Genomic DNA, 23318 nt, shown 5'->3' with positions numbered 1-23318 from the left:
AGTGATCATAGACCCTTTTTGGGCACCCCGAAAAACCGTGACCATAGATGTCTTTTGGTCACGGTGAAAAACTGTGACCATAGACCATTTTAGGTCACTCCCAAAACGGTGACCATTGACCCCTTTAGGTCACCCCAAAAAAACCGTGACCATAGACTCCTTTAAGTCACCATTCTTTAAAAAACTGTGACCATAGACCCTTTTTGGTCACCCAAAAAAACTGTGACCATTGATGTCTTTTGGTCATGGTGAAAAACCGTGACTATAGACCATTTTAGGTTACCCCCAAAACCGTGACCATAGACCCCTTTAGGTCACCCCAAGAAACCGTGACCATAGACCCTTTAGGTCACCCTTCTTTAAAAAACCGTGACCATAGACCCTTTTTGGTCACTCCAAAAAACCGTGACCATAGACTCTTTTAGGTCACCCCTCAAAACCGTGACCATAGACCTTTTTAGGCCACCTTTTTTTAAAAAACCGTGACCATAAGTACTCTATGGTCACCCTTTTTAAAAAAATCGTGACCATAGCTTTTTTTTGGTCACCCTAAAAAACCGTGACCATAGACCCTCTATGGTCACGGTTTTTTACCGTGACCAAAAAAACCGTGGCCATAGACCCAAAATGTTGTAGTGCAATAAATGTCCTTATATGGATCTTTGATTAGCTTAGGCTAGTGTGTGTATCATTCAAGTGTGGGAAAACTTGGGACATTGGGTAAATAAAAGGGTAGTCTTGTATTATTTGTTGTAAATATTGGAAATTGGGTACATACTCATGTGTTAATTAAATGTAAAACCATATGCATTGATAGTCTTGAAAGAAAGAAAAAAAATTGAGAAACACAAAAGAAAAAGAAAAGAAAAAAGTAAGTAAGTATGGAAAAGAAAAGAAAAAAATAGAAAAAGAAAGAAAAAGAAGAAAAACAATAAAAGGGGGACAAAATGCCCCAAAGTGAAGTCTAATAAGAGTCAATGCATAAGTGTTGTGAAATGAAAAAAACGAAAATGCATGAGTATGTGAAAAAGTGAAGAATGGGTAGTTAGGTTAGCACTTAATTGTATAGGTTATTATATAGGTTAGGTGGGAAAGCTTAAGTCAATCAAAGATTCAAATTTCTAGTCCACTTAACCATATACAATCATACCTTGACCCTAGCCCCATTACAACCTATGAAAATACCTCATGATGAATGTATGCATGCATTGAATAATTGTTGATTGTTAGAAGAAAACAAATCTTAGAAAACATGATTAGGGGAGAATTGAGAGAATCGACCCCATACACTTGAGCGACTATAGTGCAAACACTTCCGGTGAGGGTTCGATTTTCAATTCCTTGATTCCCGGCTTTCACGAGCTTTCTTCTTGCAAGTCTACTTGAACTTCATTTTGATATTTAAATGGGTAGGATTCATGAGTCGTCATGGGACCTTAGCCCTACTTGTGCATGTATGACTTGGAGGATTGATTTATTTTTAACCAAGTAGGTAAAACCATTTTGCATTTAGTTGCATCCATTTAGATAATTGCATATAGTTTATTTACATTGAATAAATGTTGATACCCTTTGTTTCTCTCTTGACTTAAGCATGAGGACATGCTTGGTTTAAGTGTGGGAAGTTGATAAACCCCATTTGTAAGGTTTATCTTGTATTGATTTTTGGGGATTTTATCACCTTTTACCCACATTTATTCAATGAAATAGCATGGTTTTATAACTTCTCCCTTAATTGTGCTTAAGAGTGAAAATATGCTTTTTAGGACTCAAAATAGCTAAATTTAATTCACCTTGATTCTATTAGATACCTTGATATGTTTGTTAAGTGATTTCAGATTTAGGAGGCAAAGATTGGATCAAGAGAATGAAAGAAAAGCATGTAGAAATGGAGAACTCATGAAGAAAAGAAGGAATCGCAAAAGCTGTCAAGCCGACCTCTTCGTGCTTAATCGACCATAACTTGAGCTACAGAAGTCCAAAAAATGCGGTTCTAGTTACGTTGGAAAGCTAACATCTGGGGCTTCGAAACGATATAAGATTTGCCATAGTTGCATCGCGCATAGGGGCGCGCACGCGCACGGTACGCGGACGCGCCGATGGTGGCACATGATCCACTTAATGCAACTCGTGGCCAGTGATTTTAGAAGCCTTGTGGGCCTAATCCAACTCATTTTTTATGCTATTTAAGCCAAGGATTGAAGGGGAATCAATAGAATTTTCGACCATTAGTTTAGTTTAGCTTAGTTCAGTAGTTAGAGTTAGTTTTAGAGAGAGAAGCTCTCACTTCTCTCTAGAATTAGGAATTAGGGTTAGGTTAATCTCTCCTCTTAGATCTAGGATTAATTCATGCTTTGATTTACTTTTCCTTTATCAATTCTTACTCCTCTACTCTCCTTCTCTCTAGTTTTGTATTTCAATTCTTGTAATTCTTCACTTTGTTGTGGATCTATATTTTGTTCTTTTGTTTTCTTTTAATAATGTAATTTGAGGTAATTCATGATAATTGTGATTTCCTTGATTGTTGTTGTTAATTCTTTGTATTCAATTGTTGTTAGAATTCTTTCTTGTTGTGATTTACTATACTTTTCTTTTGTACCTTCCAAGTGTTTGATGAAATGCTTGGGAGGATGTTAGAATAGAATTTTATGTTCTTGGCTTAGGGAAGGTAACTTAGGAACTCTTGAGTTACTAATATCCAAGTGATTGATAGTTGATAGCCATTGACTCTAGCCTTCATTAATTTAATTAGTGGAAAGCTAGGCTTTATGGACTTGGATTGATATAACTCACTTGACTTTCATTTGCTATTAGTTAGAGGATGACTAAGTGGGATTAATCTTTGCAACTATCATAATTGTGGCTAGTGATAATGATAGAGATCCTTGATCATCAAACCTTGCCAAGACCATTTTGTTAATAGAATTCCATTACCATTTACTATTCATATTTCTCATCTAAAACCCCAAAATAAACAAGTCCATAACCAATAACAAGAACACTATCCTGCAAGTCCTTTGAGAGACGACCCGAGGTTTAAATACTTCGGTTTATAGATTTTAGGGGTTTGTACTTGTGACAAACAAATTTTTGTATGAAAGGATTATTGTTGGTTTAGAGACTATACTTTACAACGAGACTTCATTAGTGAAATTCTAAACCGTCAAAAATCCAATCATCACCCAGCAATCACACAACATTAATATATTTATTTATCACAAAAATCACAAAACCCTACCTTCTTATTGAAGCCACCAACACCGAAGCACCAAGGAAGTTTTTTGAAAAAATAAAAAATCAGCTATTCCACCTTGATCACCAACTTGGCTGAACCATGCTTGGAGGGACAGTAGCTTCACCTGCTGATTCCTTCCATGGAACATGGTACGATTGTGAAGAGAAAGATGAGACAAACACTTTAATAGATTTAGATTTTTGATAGGAGTTACGGAACTCAAGAAATCAAGCTCTGAAGTTTCATCGCTTCCATGGAAATTTTTCTTTTTTCTTTCCCCAAGGTTCAGTGAAGGAGAAGAGAAATGAGATTAGATGTTGATGACGGTGATGATGTGGTTAATTAAAAGGGCAAGTGTCATTAGATGGGCCACATGTCAAGGTTCTAGGCTACTGAATCAGCGGTTCAAGTAATAAATATCTTAAACGGATAATTACGAAAGCTAGATGTATTAAAACACAAGTAATAATACATATGGAGGCAAATATATATAAGTTACTAATATAAATGATATTATTAACATCGTGATTACAAGGATATATAATTCATGGTGAAGCAGTAGCAAAGCTAAGTCCACCAAAAAGTACCGATATTTACTTATATCGACAGATGTCGAACTCAATAGAGAATTCCATGGTTGCTTCCTTAACATGCAATGTTCTTTGTCTTTCTAAAATTTTTTGAATACGTTGCTTTCAATGGTTTCAAGTATTTAATGTAAAATTCGATAAGTTAATAAATAATTAACTATTAAATTAATTATGAGCCAAATAAATTAAAAAATTAAATTTTATAATTTATAAAAGCAAAAAAATTTAAAATACAAATTAAAATAATAATTTTAAAGCTTTTGACCTAAAGTTAGGCCAACGGACTACAACAGTTAGACCGGACCCAAGTGGACCCAAGTCCACTCAAATAACTCTATATAAAAGGCTTGCAACATCCTTTTTCCTTCTTCATTATGGTAATTCACACTGAAGAAGAAGCATGGAAGACCAAAACTTAATCCCCTTTTCACTTCAAATTTCTTTTGCTCATAACTTTCAATCCGAAGCTCTAATCGCCGTACCGTTTGCTACCATATGTTTCATGCCCAGTTCTCTATCCCTTTTTTTCGTGTGAAATTGGTATGGCTATTGAGTGATTTTGATGATTTTGGTGGTTTGGGTGCAATCTAGCTTTAGATGATTGTTGTGTGTATCCCAATCATCAATGGGTAAGGTAAAAAAATTTTAAACACTTGTAGTTTGTCCAATTTTGTAAATCCTAGTATTAATGTTGTTGAATTGTATGGATTAGATTAAATTTGTGTTGGATTGGAGTTGAATTGGCAAATTGGAGTGGTTGGCTTCAAGCTTTGGTGGGTGGAGCTCGTTAGAATTTATTTGGAGACTTGGAGCTTGTGGAGGAGAGAATTTTGAGGTGTTCCAGCCTTAGGAAAGAATCGGTCAAAGTATGGTTTTTGTTTCTCATAATTAAAATATAATGTTAAGCAAAAACTTAGGTTAGTTGCCTTAGGATAGGCTTGAATATTTAAATGGTTGGATTTAATGGAACTAACATATACGTATGTATGTAATGAGTTGAATTTGATATTCAAATGGTTGGAGTTGATGCAATTATTGTATATATGTATATATGTGATGAATATGATGCTGAATTGATAATGGAGTATTGGTATTTTAGGTGACTAAATGGTTGATTAGTAGTGCGTTAGTGTTTGGTGAGTTATGATAATGCTTGAGCTGGATTTTGTTAGGATTTGGTTGATTTTGGATTGGAAACTTTGGAAAAACTTGAGGTTTGTATCTTTGGTAAAAACCACAATTTTTTAACCAACTTTGATGTCCCTTAACTTGGCTTCCAGATCTCCAAACTTTATGAAACTTGTTTTAAATAAAAATTAGGTCTGTGGAGTTTGTGATGTTTGAAGAATGGATTAAAAATAATTTTTAACGAAAACGTTATGAGCGTTTGTAAACCTCTAAAAGCACTATTTTGTTGAAAATTCACAATTTTTGAATTATCAATCATTCTTCTAGTTTTTTCCAAACCTCTTTAACTACCAATTGAGATTCCTTAGCTAGTGTTTAGGCTTTTGGGATGAGCGAGAGTGTACTGGTACAATAAAAGAGGTAGTTTTAGTTTTGTATCTAGAGAATGAGTCTTAGGGTTTCAGAGCACTGTGGTTAGTTTAACTACAGTAGTTTCGTGAAGTGTTTTAAGTTGATTAAAGAGAGGATATCATAGTATAGTAGAGATAAGTTTGAAGAACTATATGTTAATTATAAATACAATATTGGGCATGATATGATTAATCTCGATGATCCTTTCTCAAAAGTGTGACCCCAGTTAGATGGTAGAAGGTGAGGATCCCCTTCTTTGTTCTTCCTGGTGTTATAAAATTACCTCCAGTGATATTGTGGGAGGTTAGGATCCCCTCCTTTGTTCCTCCTGGACATATGAGAACGTACCTCCTGGGTAGATGCAAGGGTTATGGTTCGCCCCACTTGCTCTAAGTTGGTTATTTGAGGCTCCCTAGTTAGATGCACGGGTGTGATTCACCCCACTTGCTCTGGGTCAAGATGGTTTGAGCTTTTTGGGTAAATGCAAAGGTGTGGTTCGCCCCACTTACTCCAGGTTGAGATGATTTTGAGCTTCCTAAGTAAATGTAGTGGTCGCCCCACTTGCTCCAGGATAATATTTATGATTGATCTTAGTCTTCCAAGGCAAACGTAATGACTCGCCCCCATATGCTTTGAGCTTCGTGCCGCTGGGACTGTCCAGGTTTGCTACCAGACATGTCAAGTTAGGCTGGACAACCGACAGATGATATCATCGGCCATAGGCCAAATATGCATCATGTGCATTTGTATGATTTTTTTGATTATGCATATTTTGGTTTGCCTAATTGCTTATATATGTCTATATAATACATGACTTAAATGTTGTATCTGTTTCTTTAATTGTTTATTATTTGTATGCTTTGTATGTGTTTGACCTTGCAAGACCCCTCATATGGTGGAGGCGTGATGAGTGTTGTTCCACCCGGTGATTTGGAGGTCTGAAAGAGATAGAAAGTGAAGAGTTAGATTAGATCTAGAATTCCATGGATAGATTATCGAGATTTCTTGTTTAGAATTAATTTTAAGTTTGTGATGAGCGGATAATTTATACGCTTTTTGGTATTATTTTTACATAGTTTTTAGTATGTTTTAGTTACATTTTATTATATTTTTATTAGTTTTTATGCAAAAATCATATTTCTGGACATTACTATGAGTTTGTGTATTTTTCTATAATTTCAGGTATTTTTTGGCTGAAGTTTAGGGACCTGAGCAAAAATCTGATTCAGAGGCTGAGAAAGGACTGCAGATGCTGTTGGATTCTGACCTCCCTACACTCAAATGCATTTTTCTGGAGCTACAGAAGTTTAATTGGCACGTTCTCAATTGGGCTGGAAAGCTAACATCATGGGCTTTTCAGAAATGTATAATAGTCCATAGTTTTTCCGAGATTTGATGGCCCAAACTGGCGTTAAAACGCCCACCAGAGACCCTTTCCTAGTGTTAAATACCCAAACTGGCATCCAAGCTGGCGTTTAACCCCAGAAAAAGCCTATGCACGTGTAAAGCTCAATGCTCAGCCCAAGTACACACCAAGTGGGTCCTAGAAGTGAATTTCTGCACTATCTGCACTTAGTTACTTATTTTCTGTAATCCTTAGTAACTTGTTTAGTATAAATAGCACTTTTTACTATTGTATTTCATCCCTTTTTTGGAGCTTATGCAATTTTTCATATTTGGAAGGCTGCCCATTCGGCTATGCCTAGACCTTTTTCTCTTATGTATTTTCCAACGGTGGAGTTTCTACACCTCATAGATTAAGGTGCGGAGCTCTGCTGCTTCATGAATTAATGCAAGTACTATTGTTTCTCTTTCAATTCATGTTTACTTATTCTCCAAGATATACTCTCATACTTAATTCAGTTAAGTCAGAATAAAGGGGTGACCCGGGACAATCACCCACTATCTTCGTTACTCGCTTAGCCAAGATCCGCGTGCCTGACAACCACAAGCGGTCTACATGATGTTCAACGTAGTCATTGGACGACAGCCGGAGTATAGTGTCTTGGGTCTCTGATCCACGGATTTGACTTGCCTATCCTGACAACAGAGAATTCGAATCCGTGAGATTCGTGGTATAGGCTAGAACCAATTGGCAGCATTCCTGAGATCCGAAAAGTCTAAACCTTGTCTGTGGTATTTCGAGTAGGATCTGGGACAGGATGACTGTGACGAGCTTCAAACTCTTGAATGTTGGACGCAGTGATAGTGTACAAAAGGATAGAGAGATTCTATTCTGACACAAGTGAGAACCGACAGATGTTTAGCCGTGCGGTAGCTGTGCCTGATATTTTTCTTCCGAAACGAGAAATCCGACCGTTAATTAGCCGTACAAAAACCGTAGCTGGACCATTTTCGCTAAGAGGACGGATGGCAGCCATTGACAACGATGATCCACCAACATACAGCTTGCCATGGAAGGGAGCACGCATGATTGGATGAAGACAATAGGAAAGCAGAGGTTCAAAAGCAACAAAACATCTCCAAACGCTTATCTGAAATTCCCACCAATGAATTACATAAGTATCTTTATTTTAATTTGCGTTTTATTTATCTTTCAATTATGAAAACTTATAACCAATTGAATCCGCCTGACTAAGATTTACAAGATGACCATAGCTTGCTTCAAGCCGGCAATCTCCGTGGGATCGACCCTTACTCGCGTAAGGTTTTATTACTTGGACGACGCAGTGCACTTGCTGGTTTGTTGTACCGGAGTTGTGAAAAGTGTGATCACAATTCCGTGCACCAAGTTTTTGGTGCCGTTGTCGGGGATTGTTCAAGTTTGGACAACTAACGGTTCATCTTGTTGCTTAGATTAGGTAACCTTCTTTCTTGTTTCAACATTTATCTTCTTTTCAAAAATTTTTTTATAAAAAAAATTTTAATAAAATCATAAAACCAAAAAAATTTTGTGTTTCTTGTTTGAGTCTAGTGTCAAAATTTAAGTTTGGTGTCAACTGCATGTTTTTAATTTTTCTTAGATTTTCGAAAATTCATGCATTGTGTTCTTCTTTGATCTTCAAGTTGTTCTTGATGATTTTCCTTGTTTGATCTTTAATTTTTCTTGTTTTGTGTCTTTTCTTGTTTTCTGGTGCATTTTCGAATTGTTAGTGTCCCTAGTACAAAAGTTCTTAAGTTTGGTGTCTTGCATGTCTTTCTTGTCTTAAAAATTTTCAAAAATATGTTCTTGATGTTCATCATGATCTTCAAGGTGTTCTTGGTGTTCATCTTGACATTCAAGGTGTTCTTGCATGCATTATTTGTTTTGATCTTAAATTTTTATGTTTTGTTCCATTTTTTTGTTTTTCTCTCTCCTTATTAAAAATTTAAAAGTAAAAAAATATCTTTTCCTTATTCTTCTCATAATTTTCGAAATTTTGAGTTGACTTGGTCAAAAATTTTTAAAATTTGGTTGTTTCTTGTTAGTTAAGTCAAAATTTCAATTTAAAAACTTTCTTTTTTCAAATATTTTTCAAAATCAATTCTTTTTCATTTTTTTTATGATTTTTGAATTTCATTCTTAAAATTTTTCAAAATCTTTTTCATTTTTCTTTTAATGTTTTCAAAAGTTTTAAAACTAATTTTTCAAAATATTTTTCTTAATTTTATTTCATATTTTCGAAAATCCTTGCTAACAATTAATGTTTTGATCCAAAAATTTCAAGTTTGTTACTTTCTTGTTAAGAAAGGTTCAATCTTTGAATTCTAAAATCATACCTTTTAGTTTCTTGTTAGTCAAGTCATCAACTTTAATTTTAAAAATCAAATCTTTTTAATTTCTTTTTCAAAATAAATTTCAATCATATCTTTTTAATTTTAATTTCAAAATCCTTTTCTAACTTCTTATCTTTTCAAAATTTATTTTCAAACCTTTTTCAACTAGCTACTTGACTTGGTTATTTTAATTTTAAAAAGTTTACTATTTCTTATCTTTTTCAAAACCACCTAACTACTTTTCCACTTCTAATTTTCGAAAATCACTAACCACTTTTTCAAAAATCTTTTTAATTAACTTATTGTTTTAGTTTTTAATTTTCTTGTATTTCTTTTTCAAATTTTTGAAACTAACTTAATTAATTAAATAAAAATAAAAATATTTTTCTTTTCCTTCTCCTTAAAATTCAAATACTCTCTCTCATCTCTTTCTATTTATTTTATTTAATTGCTAACACTTCTCTTCTACTCATAATTCGAACCCCTCTCTCTTCTCTCTGTTTGAATTACTCATCTCCTCTCTCTTCTCATTCTTCTATTCTTCTATTCTTGTACTCACATAAAGGAATCTCTATACTGTGACATAGAGGATTTCACTACTACCTTTGTTCTCTTCTTTTTCATATGAATAGGAACAAGGATAAGGACATTCTTGTTGAAGCTGATCCTGAACCAGAAAGGACTTTGAAGAGGAAGCTAAGAGAAGCTAAAGCACAACACTCTGGAGAGGACCTTACAAAAAATTTCTAAAAAGAAGCAGACATGGCAGCCGAACCCAACAATAATGCTAGAGATGCAAGGAAGATGCTTGGTGACTATACTGCACCAACTTCCAACTTCTATGGAAGAAGCATCTCAATTCTTGCCATTGGAGCAAACAACTTTAAGCTTAAGCCTCAATTAGTTTCTCTAATGCAGCAGAATTGCAAGTTTCATGGACTTCCATCGGAAGATCCTCATCAGTTCTTAGCTGAATTCTTACAGATCTGTGATACTGTTAAGACCAATGGAGTTGATCCCGAGGTTTACAGACTTATGTTTTTCCTATTTGCTGTAAGAGACAGAGCTATAATATGGTTAGACTCACAACCTAGAGAAAGCCTGAACTCTTGGGACAAGTTGGTCACTACTTTCTTGGCCAAATTCTTTCCACCTCAAAAGTTGAGCAAGCTTAGAGTGGATGTCCAAACTTCAGATAGAAAGAAGGTGAATCCCTCTATAAAGCTTGGGAAAGATACAAGCAATTGATCAGAAGGTGTCCTTCTGACATGCTTTCAGAATGGAGCATTTTAGATATATTCTATGATGGTCTGTCTGAATTGTCCAAGATGTTATTGGACCACTCTTAGAAGTGTGAGTGAATATCTTAGAAGAAGAATAAGCATGAATTGAATAGAAGAACAATAGTAATTGCATTAATACTCGAGGAACAGCAGAGCTCCACACCTTAATCTATGGTGTGTAGAAACTCCACCGTTGAAAATACATAAGTGGTGAAGGTAGGCATGGCCGTGAGGCCAGCCCCCAAGTCTAAGGAAAACATTCTAAAGATGATTCCAAGATGAAAATATAATAGTAAGAGGTCATATTTATAATGAAACTAGCTACTAGGGTTTACAGAATTAAGTGAATGATGTAGAAATCCACTTCCGGGCCCACTTGGTGTGTGCTTGGGCTGAGCATTGAGCTTTACACGTGTAGAGGCTTTCCTTGGAGTTAAACGCCAGCTTTGGTGCCAGTTTGGGCGTTTAACTCCAGCTTTTATGCCAGTTCTGGTGTTTTAACTTCAGAATAGAGCAAAGAATGGGCGTTTGAATGCTAGTTTGTGTCGTCAAAACTCGAGCAAAGTATGGACTATTATATATTGCTAGAAAGCTTTGGATGTCTACTTTCAAACGCAATTGAGAGCGCGCCATTTGAAGTTCTGTAGCACTAGAAAAACTACTTCGAGTGAAGGGAGGTTAGAATCCAACAGCATCAGCAGTCCTTTGTCAGCCTCTGAATCATATTTTTGCTCAGGTCCCTCAATTTCAGCCAGAAAATACCTGAAATAACAGAAAAACACACAAACTCATAGTAAAGTCCAAAAATGTGAATTTTGCATAAAAACTAATAAAACCATCCCAAAAAGTAGCTAGATCCTACTAAAAACTACCTAAAAACAATGCCAAAAAGCGTATAAATTATCCGCTCATCAGTGACCTGGGGTCAGGTATAAACCTCATGTCACTCTCTGTAATGGAGAAACTAGGGATCTTTGAGGTATAAGCTGCAAGAATCTCACTAGAGATGGCAGACAAATCAATGAAACAGGCTTATGGACTTGTAGAGGACGTCTTAGTGAAGGTTGAAGGCCTTTACATCCCTGCTGACTTCATAATCCTAGACACTGGGAAGGATGAGGATGAATTCGTCATCCTTGGAAAACCCTTCCTACCCACAGCAAGGGCTGTGATTGATATGGACAAAGGAGAGTTAGCCCTTCAATTGAATGAGGACTACCTTGTGTTTAAGGCTCAAGGATCTTCCTTTGTAAACATAGAGAAGAAGCATGAAAAGCTTCATCCAATTATCTCCATACAAAGTCAAGCAGAGCCCCCACATTCAAAATCTAAGTTTGGTGTTGGGAGGCCACAATCATGCTCTGAGTATCTGTGAAGCTCTGTAAGAGCTTCCTGTCAAGCTATTGACATTAAAGAAGCGCTTGTTGGGAGGCAATCCAATTTTATTTATCTATGTGAATTACTTTTCCATTTCAACTTCCATTATTAGTTTATGTTTTTTTTAGGTTGATGATCATGTGGAGTCACAAAAACAGCTGCAGAATTAAAGTGGAATAAAAAATAGCACACCCTGGAGGACAGACTTACTGGCGTTTAAACGCCAGTAAGGATAGCAGAATGGGCGTTTAATGCCCAGTCTGGCAGCATTCTGGGCGTTAAACGCCAGAATTGGCAGACAGACTGGTGTTTAACACTAGAAAAGGGTGTCTGGTGCTGGCTGGCGTTAAACGCCAGAAGGGGGCATCAGCTTGGCGTTTAAAGCCAAGAAAGGCATCAGACTAGCGTTTAAATGCCAGAAAGGGCTGTCAAGGGGCGTTTACACACCAGAATGGTGCAGGGATTAGAAACCCTTGACACCTCAAGATCTGTAGACCCCACAGGATCTCCACCTACCCCAACTCACTCTCTCTCCTCTTCACACCTTTCCATCATACTCTTCCCTAAACACCATTCACCTATCAAATCCTACCCTTTTCCCCATAATCTCTTCACCACTCACATCCATCCACTATTTCCAAAAAAAAAAAACCATCATAAAACCCCACCTACCTCACCATTCAAATTCAAAACATTTCCCTCCCAGACCTACCCTTTTTCACACAGATTCCCCCTCTCCCTTACCCTATAACTACCCCTCCTTACTCCTCCACTTTCACACATCACAAACACTTCATCACCCACTTGGCCGAACCATTCATACCCTTCTATATCCTCCATTTCATCTTCTTCTCCTCCTTTCTTTCTTCTTTTGCTCGAGGATGAGCAAACCTTTTAAGTTTGGTGTGGGAAAAATTAGAATAAAATTGGGTTGCCTCCCAATAAGCACTTTTTTAATGTCAATAGCTTGACAGTGAGCTCCCATGGAGTTTCACAGATAATCAGAGCATGGTTGAGATCTCTCAACACCAAACTTAGAGTTTGGTTGTGGCCTCCTAGCACCAAACTTAGAGTTTGAATGTGGGGGCTCTGTTTGACTCTGTATTGGGAGAAGCTCTTCATGCTTACTCTCCATGGTTACAGATGGAGAACCTTGAGTCTTTACTACAAGGCATTCTTCATTCTCATGAAGGATCAACTCTCCTCTATCAACATCAATCATAGCTCTTGCTATGGCTAGGAAGGGTCTTCTGAGGATGATGACTCATCCTCATCCTTCCTAGTGTCTAGGATTATGAAATCAACAGGGAAGTAAAGGCCTTCAACCTTTACTAGCACGTCCTCTACTAATCCATAAGCCTTTTTCATAGAGTTATCTGCCATTTCCAATGAGAATTTGGCAGTGTGTACCTCATAGATTCCCAGTTTCTTCGTTACAAGAGTGGCATCATGTTTATCCCTGACCCCAGGTCGCACAGAGCTTTTCAAAGGTCATGGTACCTATGGTATAGGGTATTAAGAATTTCCCAGGAACCTGTTTCTTTTGAGGTAAATTTTACTGAACCAATGTATTCAGTTCATTGGTGAGCAAGGGAGGCTCTTCCTCCCAAGTCTCATTACCAACCAGCTTGGCATTCAGCTTCATAATTGCTCCTAAATATTGGACAACTTGCCCTTCAACAATGTCTTCATCCTCTTCAGAAGATGAATAGTCATCAGAGCTCATGAATAGTAAAAGGAGGTCCAAGGGAATCTCTATGGTCTCTGTATGAGCCTCAAATTCCTTTGGTTCCTCATTAGGAGATTCCGTACTGACCATTGGACGTCCCCTGAGGTCTTCCTCATTGGGATTCACGTCCTCCTCTTCCTCTAAGGATTCGGCCATGTTGATTATATCAATGGCCTTGCATTCTCCTTTGGGATTCTCTTCTGTATTGCTTGGGAGAGTGCTATGAGAAGTTTCAGTAACCCTTTTACTCAGCTGGCCCACTTGTGCCTCCAAATTTCTAATGGAGGATCTTGTTTTATTCATGAAACAAAGAATGGCCTTAGATAGATCAGAGACTATGTTTGCTAAGCTAGAAGGATTCTGCTCAAAATGCTCTGTCTGTTGTTGAGATGATGATGGGAAAGGTTTGCTATTGCTAAACCTGATTCTTCCACCATTGTTATTATTGAAGCCTTGCTTCTGTTGATCCTTCCATGAAAATTTTGGATGATTTTTCCATGAAGGATTATAGGTGTTACCAAAGGCTTCACCCATATAATTCACCCCTGCCATTGCAGGGTTCTCAGGATTATAATCTTCTTCTTCAGAAGATGCTTCTTTAGTACTGTTAGATGCATTTTGCAATCCATTCAGACTTTGAGAGATCATATTGACTTGTTGGGTCAATATTTTGTTCTGAGCTAATATGGCATTCAGAGCATCAATATGGCCAATATTTTGCAATCCACTCTCGAGTTTGAAGCTCGACACAGTCATCCCTTCCCAGATCCTACTCGGAATACCACAGACAAGGTTTAGACTTTCCGAATCTCAGGAATGGCCACCATTAATTCTAGCTTATACCACGAAGACTCCGATCTTTCGGAATGGAGGCTAAGAGATACACACTCAATCTTAAGTAGAACGGAAGTGGTTGTCAGTCACGCGTTCATAGGTGAGAATGATGATGAGTGTCACAGATCATCACATTTATCAAGTTGAAGTGTGAATGAATATGTTAGAAGAAGAATAAGCATGAATTGAATAGAAGAACAATAGTAATTGCATTAATACTCGAGGAACAGCAGAGCTCCACACCTTAATCTATGGTGTGTAGAAACTCCACCGTTGAAAATACATAACTGGTGAAGGTAGTCATGGCCGTGAGGCCAGCCCCCAAGTCTAAGGAAAACATTCTAAAGATGATTTCAAGATGAAAATATAATAGTAAGAGGTCATATTTATAATGAAACTAGCTACTAGGGTTTACATAATTAAGTGAATGATGTAGAAATCCACTTCCGGGCCCACTTGGTGTGTGCTTGGGCTGAGCATTGAGCTTTACACGTGTAGAGGCTTTCCTTGGAGTTAAACGCCAGCTTTGGTGCCAGTTTGGGCGTTTAACTCCAGCTTTTATGCCAGTTCTGGTGTTTTGACTTCAGAATAGAGCAGAAAATGGGCGTTTGAATGCTAGTTTGTGTCATCAAAACTCGAGCAAAGTATGGGCTATTATATATTGCTAGAAAGCTTTGGATGTCTACTTTCAAACGCAATTGAGAGCGCGCCATTTGAAGTTCTATAGCACTAGAAAAACTACTTCGAGTGAAGGGAGGTTAGAATCCAACAGCATCAGCAGTCCTTTGTCAGCCTCTGAATCATATTTTTGCTCAGGTCCCTCATTTTCAGCCAGAAAATACCTGAAATAACAGAAAAACACACAAACTCATAGTAAAGTCCAAAAATGTGAATTTTGCATAAAAACTAATAAAACCATCCCAAAAAGTAGCTAGATCCTACTAAAAACTACCTAAAAACAATGCCAAAAAGCGTATAAATTATCCGCTCATCAGTGACCTGGGGTCAGGTATAAACCTCATGTCACTCTCTGTAATGGAGAAACTAGGGATCTTTGAGGTATAAGCCGCAAAAATCTCACTAGAGATGGCAGACAAATCAATGAAATAGGCTTATGGACTTGTAGAGGACGTCTTATTGAAGGTTGAAGGCCTTTACATCCCTGCTGACTTCATAATCCTAGACACTGGGAAGGATGAGGATGAATTCGTCATCCTTGGAAAACCCTTCCTACCCACAGCAAGGGCTGTGATTGATATGGACAAAGGAGAGTTAGCCCTTCAATTGAATGAGGACTACCTTGTGTTTAAGGCTCAAGGATCTTCCTTTGTAAACATAGAGAAGAAGCATGAAAAGCTTCATCCAATTCTCTCCATACAAAGTCAAGCAGAGTCCCCACATTCAAAATCTAAGTTTGGTGTTGGGAGGCCACAATCATGCTCTGAGTATCTGTGAAGCTCTGTAAGAGCTTCCTGTCAAGCTATTGACATTAAAGAAGCGCTTGTTGGGAGGCAATCCAATTTTATTTATCTATGTGAATTACTTTTACATTTCAACTTCCATTATTAGTTTATGTTTTCTTTAGGTTGATGATCATGTGGAGTCACAAAAACAGCTGCAGAATTAAAGTGGAATAAAAAACACCACACCCTGGAGGACAGACTTACTGGCGTTTAAACGCCAGTAAGGATAGCAGAATGGGCGTTTAATGCCCAGTCTGGCAGCATTCTAGGCGTTAAACGCCAGAATTGGCAGACAGACTGGTGTTTAACACTAGAAAAGCGTGTATGGTGCTGGTTGGCGTTAAACGCCAGAAGGGGGCATCAGCTTGGCGTTTAAAGCCAAGAAAGGCATCAGACTAGCGTTTAAACGCCAGAAAGGGCTGTCCAGGGGTGTTTACACACCAGAATGGTGCAGGGATTAGAAACCCTTGACACCTCAAGATCTGTAGACCCCACAGGATCTCCACCTACCCCAACTCACTCTCTCTCCTCTTCACACCTTTTCATCATACTCTTCCCTAAACACCATTCACCTATCAAATCCTACCCTTTTCCCCATAATCTCTTCACCACTCACATCCATCCACTATTTCCAAAAAAAAAACCATCATAAAACCCCACCTACCTCACCATTCAAATTCAAAATATTTCCCTCCCAAACCTACCGTTTTTCACACAGATTTCCCCTCTCCCTTACCCTATAACTACCCCTCCTTACTCCTCCACTTTCACACATCACAAACACTTCATCACCCACTTGGCTGAACCATTCATACCCTTCTATATCCTCCATTTCATCTTCTTCTCCTCCTTTCTTTCTTCTTTTGCTCGAGGATGAGCAAACCTTTTAAGTTTGGTGTGGGAAAAAGCTCTGCTTTTTGTTTTTCCATAACCATTAATGGCACCTAAGACCGGAGAAACCTCTAGAAAGAGGAAAGGGAAGGCAATTGCTTCCACCTCTGAGTCATAGAAGATGGAGAGATTCATCTCAAAGGTCCATTAAGACCACTTCTATGAAGTTGTGGCCAAGAAAAAGGTGATCCCTAAGGTCCCCTTCATCCTCAAAAAGAGTGAATATCCGGAGATCCGACGTGAGGTTCGGTGAAGAGGTTGGGACGTTCTCACCAACCCCATCCAACAAGTCAGAATCTTAATAGTTCTAGAGTTTTATGCTAATGCATGGATCACTAAGAACCATGATCAAAGTATGAACTCGAACCCAAAGAATTGGCTCACAATGATTCAGGGGAAATACTTAAATTTCAGTCCGGAAACTGTAAGGTTGGCATTCAACTTGCCAATGATGTAAGGAGATCCTCATGCTTTCACTATAAGGGTCAACTTTGATCAAAGGTTGGACCAAGTTCTCATGGATATCTGTGTGGAAGGAGTCTAATGGAAGAGAGACTCCAAAGGCAAGCCGGTTCAACTGAGAAAGCCTGACCTCAAACCCGTGGCTAGAGGATGGTTGGAGTTCATTCAACGCTCTATCATTCCTACTAGCAACCAGTCCGAAGTAACTGTGGATCGGGCTATCATGATCTATAGTATCATGATTGGAGAGGAAGTGGAAGTTCATGAGATCATACCTCTAGAACTATACAAGGTGGTTGACAAGCCCTCCACTTTGGCAAGGTTAGCCTTCCCTCATCTCATCTATCACCTATGCAATTCAGCTGGAATTTTTATAGAGGAAGACATCCTCATTGAAGCAGACAAGCCCATAACTAGAAAAAAGATGGAGCAGACAAGAGAGCCCACTCATGGACCTCAACAAGAGCATGAGGAAGTCCCTCATCAAGAAATCCCTGAGATGCCTCAAGGGATGCACTTCTCTCCACACAACTATTGGGAGCAACTCAATACCTCTTTAGGAGAACTAAGTTCCAATATGGAGCAACAAAGAATGAAGCACCAAGAGCATTCTATCATCCTCCATGAAATCAGAGAGGACCAAAAGGCCATGAGAGAGGAGCAACAAAGGCAAGGAAGAGACATAGAGGAGCTCTAGAACTCCATTAGTTCCTCAAGAGGAAGAAGAAGCCACCATCACTAAGGTGGACCCGTTCTTTAATCTCCTTGTTTATTTTCTTTTCTGTTTTTGGTTTTTATGCTTTATGTTTTGACTATGTTTGTGCCTTCATTACATGATCATTAGTGTTTAGTGTCTATGTCTTAAAGCTATGAATGTTCCATGAATCTTTCACCTTTCTTAAATGAAAAATGTTTTCTAAAAAAGAAAAAGAAGTACATGAATTTCGAATTCTATCTTGAAAATAGTTTAATTATTTTGATGTGGTGGCAATACTTTTTGTTTTCTGAATGAATGCTTGAACAGTGCATATTTTTTATAGTGAAGTTTATGAATGTTAAAATTGTTGGCTCTTGAAAGAATAATGAAAAAAGAAAAATGTTATTGATAATCTAAAAAATCATAAAATTGATTCTTGAAGCAAGAAAAAGCAGTAAAAAACACAAAGCTTGTGAAAGAAAAAAATGGCAAAAAATAAAGAAAAAGAAAGAAAAAGAAAAAGTAAGCAGGAAAAGCCAATAGCTTTTTAAACCAAAAGACAAGAGCAAAAAGCCAGTAACCCTTTAAACTAAAAGGCAAGGGTAAAAATGATCCAAGACTTTGAGCATTAATGGATAGGAGGGCCCAAAGGAATAAAATTCTGGCCTAAGCGGCTAATTCAAGCTGTCCCTAACCATGTGCTTGTGTCATGTATGTCCAAGTGAACAGCTTGGGACTGAGTGATTAAAGTCATGATCCAAAGCAAAAGAGTGTGCTTAAGAACTCTGGGCACCTCTAACTGGGACTCTAGCAAAATTGAGTCACAATCTGAAAAGGTTCACCAAGTTCTGTATCCGTGGCATTTATGTATCCGGTAGTAATACTGGAAAACAAAATGCTAAGGGTCACGGCCAAGACTCATAAAGTAGCTGTGTTCAAGAATCAACATACTAAACTAAGAGAATCAATAACACTATCTGAATTCTGAGTTCCTATGGATGCCAATCATTCTGAACTTCAAAGGATAAAGTGAGATGCCAAAATTGTTCAGAAGCAAAAAGCTACTAGTCCCGCTCATCTAATTGGAACTAAGCTTCATTGATGTTTTGAAATTTATTGTATTTTCTCTTCTTTTTATCCTATTTTGTTTTTAGTTGCTTGGGGACAAGCAACAATTTAAGTTTAATGTTATGATGAGTGGATAATTTATACGCTTTTTGGCATTGTTTTTACATAATTTTTAATATGTTTTAGTTACTTTTTATTATATTTTTATTAGTTTTTATGCAAAAATCACATTTCTGAACTTTACAATGAGTTTGTGTGTTTTACTGTAATTTCAGGTATTTTCTAACTGAAGTTTAGGGACCTGAGCAAAAATCTGATTCAAAGGCTGAGAAAGGACTGCAGATGCTGTTGGATTCTGACCTCCCTGCACTCAAACGCGTTTTCCTGGAGCTACAGAAGTCCAATTAGTGCGTTCTCAATTGGGCTAGAAAGCTAACATCCTGAGCTTTCCAGAAATATATAATAGTATATACTTTGCCTGAGATTCGATGGGCTAAACTGGCGTTAAAACGCCCACTAGAGACCCTTTCCTAGCGTTAAACGCCCAAACTGGCATCCAAGCTGGCGTTTAACTCTAGAAAAATCCTATGCACGTGTAAAGCTTAATGCTCAGCCCAAGTACTCACCAAGTGGGCCTTGGAAGTGGATTTCTGCACTATCTGCACTTAGTTACTTATTTTCTGTAATCCTTAGTAACTGGTTTACTTATATATAACACTTTTAACTATTGCATTTCATCCCTTTTTCGGAGCTTATGCCATTTTTTATATTTGGAAGGCTGGCCATTCGGCCATGCCTAGACCTTTTTCTCTTATGTATTTTCCAATGATGGATTTTCTACACCTCATAAATTAAGGTGCGGAGCTCTGCTGTTCTTCATGAATTAATACAAGTACTACTGTTTCTCTTTCAATTCATACTTACTTCTTCTCCAAGATATAGTCTCTTACTTAATTCAGTTAAGTCAGAATGAAGGGGTGACCCGTGACAATCACCCACTATCTTCGTTACTCGCTTAGCCAAGATCCGCGTGCCTGACAACCACAAGCGGTCTACATGATGTTCAACGTTGTCATTGGACGACAGCCGGAGTATATTCTCTTGGGTCTCTGATCCACGGATTTGACTTGCCTCTCCTGACAATAGAGCATTTGAATCCATGAGATTAGAACCTTCGTGGTATAGGCTAGAACCAATTGGCAGCATTCCTGAGATCCGGAAAGTCTAAACCTTGTCTATGGTATTCCGAGTAGGATCTGGGACGGGATGACTGTGACGAGCTTCAAACTCACGAATGTTGGATGCAGTGACAGTGCGCAAAAGGATAGAGAGATCCTATTCTGACACAAGTGAGAACCGACAGATGATTAGCCGTGCGGTAGCTGTACCTGGTATTTTTCATCCGAGACGAGAATTCTGACAGTTGATTAGCCATACAGAAACCGTAGCTGGACCATTTTCACTGAGAGGATGGATGGTAGCCATTGACAACGGTGATCCACCAACATACAGCTTGCCATGGAAGGGAGCACGCATGATTTGAGGAAGACAATAGGAAAGCAGAGGTTCAGAAGCAACAAAGCATCTCCAAATGCTTATCTGAAATTCCCACCAATGAATTACATAAGTATCTTTATTTTAATTTGCATTTTATTTATCTTTCAATTATCAAAACTCATAACCAATTGAATCCACCTTACTAAGATTTACAAGATGACCATAGATTGCTTCAAGCCGGAAATCTCCATGGGATCGACCCTTACTCGCGTAAGGTTTTATTACTTGGATGACCCAGTGCACTTGCTGGTTAGTTGTACCAGAGTTGTGAAAAGTGTGATCACAATTCTGTGCACCAGTTTGATTCTGAGTGTTGGAGTTCTAGGAATGCCTCTAGCTTTCCTGGGACCTTATATATTATCTATGTGGCACCTTACCATACTAAGAATGCCTGGTTCTCATTCCATACGTATATTGTTATTTTTCAGATGCAGGTCGAGAAGCACATCGTTGAACATCTAGAGATTCTCTGTGCAAGCGAAGATTTCATTTTGGGATGTGATATTTTGTGATTAGGCTATCTATATATGTAGTTATATTCTCCGCCCTGTATATATTGTATTTTGTCCCTTTTATAGGTTGACTTGGAGAAACAGGTGTATTTATCATGTCTTTTGGGCTATTTTTGGGTTGTATATATATGTATATGTATACTCTAGCTGGTCTTACCTTCGCAGTTTGAGTCCGAATCTTGATATCTGTATCTTTTGGAATTCTGTTCTATATATAAGTTGAGTTTGAAGAACTAAAACATATTAAGATGATGACTAAATATTATTGGGTTATTAGACAATTGTTTGTGTGATTTGTTTTGTTTAGTGTGCAAAAAAATTATTTATTCACATTTGACCCAAGAAGCATCAACTCCGGCCCAATATCAAGTTCAACATGAACAAAGCATTCATTCCAACACTCTTGATCCAAAGACTGAGTGGCTGAACCATAAGAAAGAAATGAAGAAAACAGATTAGCCCATATCCAAACACAAGTCGAAATCGTGGTCCATATCCAAAATCACTCACTTAAACTTGAATTTTATTTCATTTGAATCCATTCTTTTCACATCCACCAAAACCAAAACTCTTTCTTCTCTCTCTTTTTTTTCTTTCACATCACATCATGTGAACTCTCTGAAATAAGAAGAAAGGAAAAGGAAATCATGAAGCTAGACCAAATTGAAGAACAAAAAGGAGGTTTCCATTTTCAAGCAACGAAGAAGAGATCGAATAGGAGATCAAAGAGGCTAGGGCTAAAGGCAATATCAAATTGGAAGAGTAAATCATAAAAAGCATTTCCACATTTGTCTTTCATTAAGAAGCGCTGAAGAAATCATCTGGGTCACAAGCATAGAAGTGGAAAACTGAAGTAATAAAAAATGATGATGCTTGCGGTGGATCAACGCTCAAGAATCTGACTTGGAAACAAAGCAAAAATACACGGTTCAGATTTAAGAGGCAAGATGAAAAAGGTTGAAAGATAAAATTAAAGGTATGGTTGCATGTCTAATTCGGTCACTGTTTCTACCTTCTCTCTTTTCTATAAACGTCACTACTACATCTAATTTTGGAGAAGAAGTCAAACAAGGTGCTGAAGCAAGTTTCAAGCCTAGGAAGCTTTATTCCTCTATTAAAGGGATGAACTGCCAAGGATTGGAGCAAGAAGTAAGAGAACAAACATTTAGGTTCCCATAGTTCGCTGAACTATTTATTCTTCTCCTTTATGGTTTTCATTGAGTATTTCTTTTTCTCAATTTAGTCTTTCTATGTTTCAGTGGTAAAAGGCAAATTGGTAAGATTTGTAAAAAAAACCATTAAGTGGAAAAAGGCAGAGAGTTAAACATGAAGAAAAAGCCATAGTTATTTCAGAAATTCTTTGTAAGTGTCTTTGTTTTGTTGTCATAATCCTGAGGAGATTCCCTTGTAAGTCGGGTTAGCACTTTGCTGTTGAAAAGTTTGGGTGAGTTCCTAGTTAAGTCTAGTTTAGGTTAGAAACTGGACTTGTCCCATATAGGATTGGATAGAATCCTAGGGAGAATTAGTAAATGTAATTCTGTTGAAAGATAGTAAAATTTCGTCACTGTTGTGATGGAGAGGGATGTAGGCTACATGAAACTAGGTAGTTGAACAAGGATACATCTGTGTGTAATTATCCTTTTTCTTCTCTATTTCTAGTTCTGCATTAAAGGAGACAAAATAGAAGTATCTCCTGATTCTACTATCCAACAACGCTTCTTTATAACACTCTTTGCACGTTACTCAGTTTTGGATCCTATCGCGTCAAGAGAAAAAACCACAGTCTCTATTGTTTAATGCTCATTGTATCTCAAATGAATTCAAGGTTTTAAGCATAGTAAAAAAGAGGCCAAGATTCAACTCCCTCCCCGTTCTCTTAGCCACTGATAACCATCATTATATATGTTTTCCTTTCTGTTCGATCTTATTCATCATTATACACTTATCCAGATGAGTATGATGTGTTTTCTGCAATGGTTTTGTTTAGCTTCTTTTTAAAGGCTCATAGTTATAATTTCTTTCAATTATATTTATATACATCTTTTCTTTTAGAGGTCATAATACCTCGCCACCTCTACTTTATGAATTAAACGTAAGGCTCTATGTGGTAGGATGTTACATTTAAGTGCTTCAACGTTGATTTCTTCTCTAATTTATTATAGTTGTTGATACATAGTGAAAGACTTTTGAGAATGTGTCTTTGTGAATTCAGCAAAGATTGACATTGAATTTTTTGCAATTTCTCTTTTATATATTTTAAGTTGGTATCTTTTAAGGTGATGTTCTTAGTAGAGGTAATTTGCAAGAAACATTCTTATAACAGTATAATGTTTTAAAATTGAAAATTTTTTTCACTTCATAGGA

The 23318-nt window shown here is 37.4% G+C and overlaps 1 protein-coding gene across 1 annotated transcript in view; it reads right to left on the bottom strand.

Moving 5' to 3' along the window:
* Nucleotides 1–23318, bottom strand: part of LOC112777447 (uncharacterized) — a 43356-nt gene that overhangs the window by 10287 nt on the left and 9751 nt on the right. The window lies entirely within an intron of this gene.

The sequence above is a fragment of the Arachis hypogaea genome, chromosome 3 (assembly GCF_003086295.3).
Source record: "Arachis hypogaea cultivar Tifrunner chromosome 3, arahy.Tifrunner.gnm2.J5K5, whole genome shotgun sequence".
NCBI lineage: Eukaryota > Viridiplantae > Streptophyta > Magnoliopsida > Fabales > Fabaceae > Arachis > Arachis hypogaea.
This window is presented reverse-complemented; position numbering and strand designations above follow the sequence as displayed.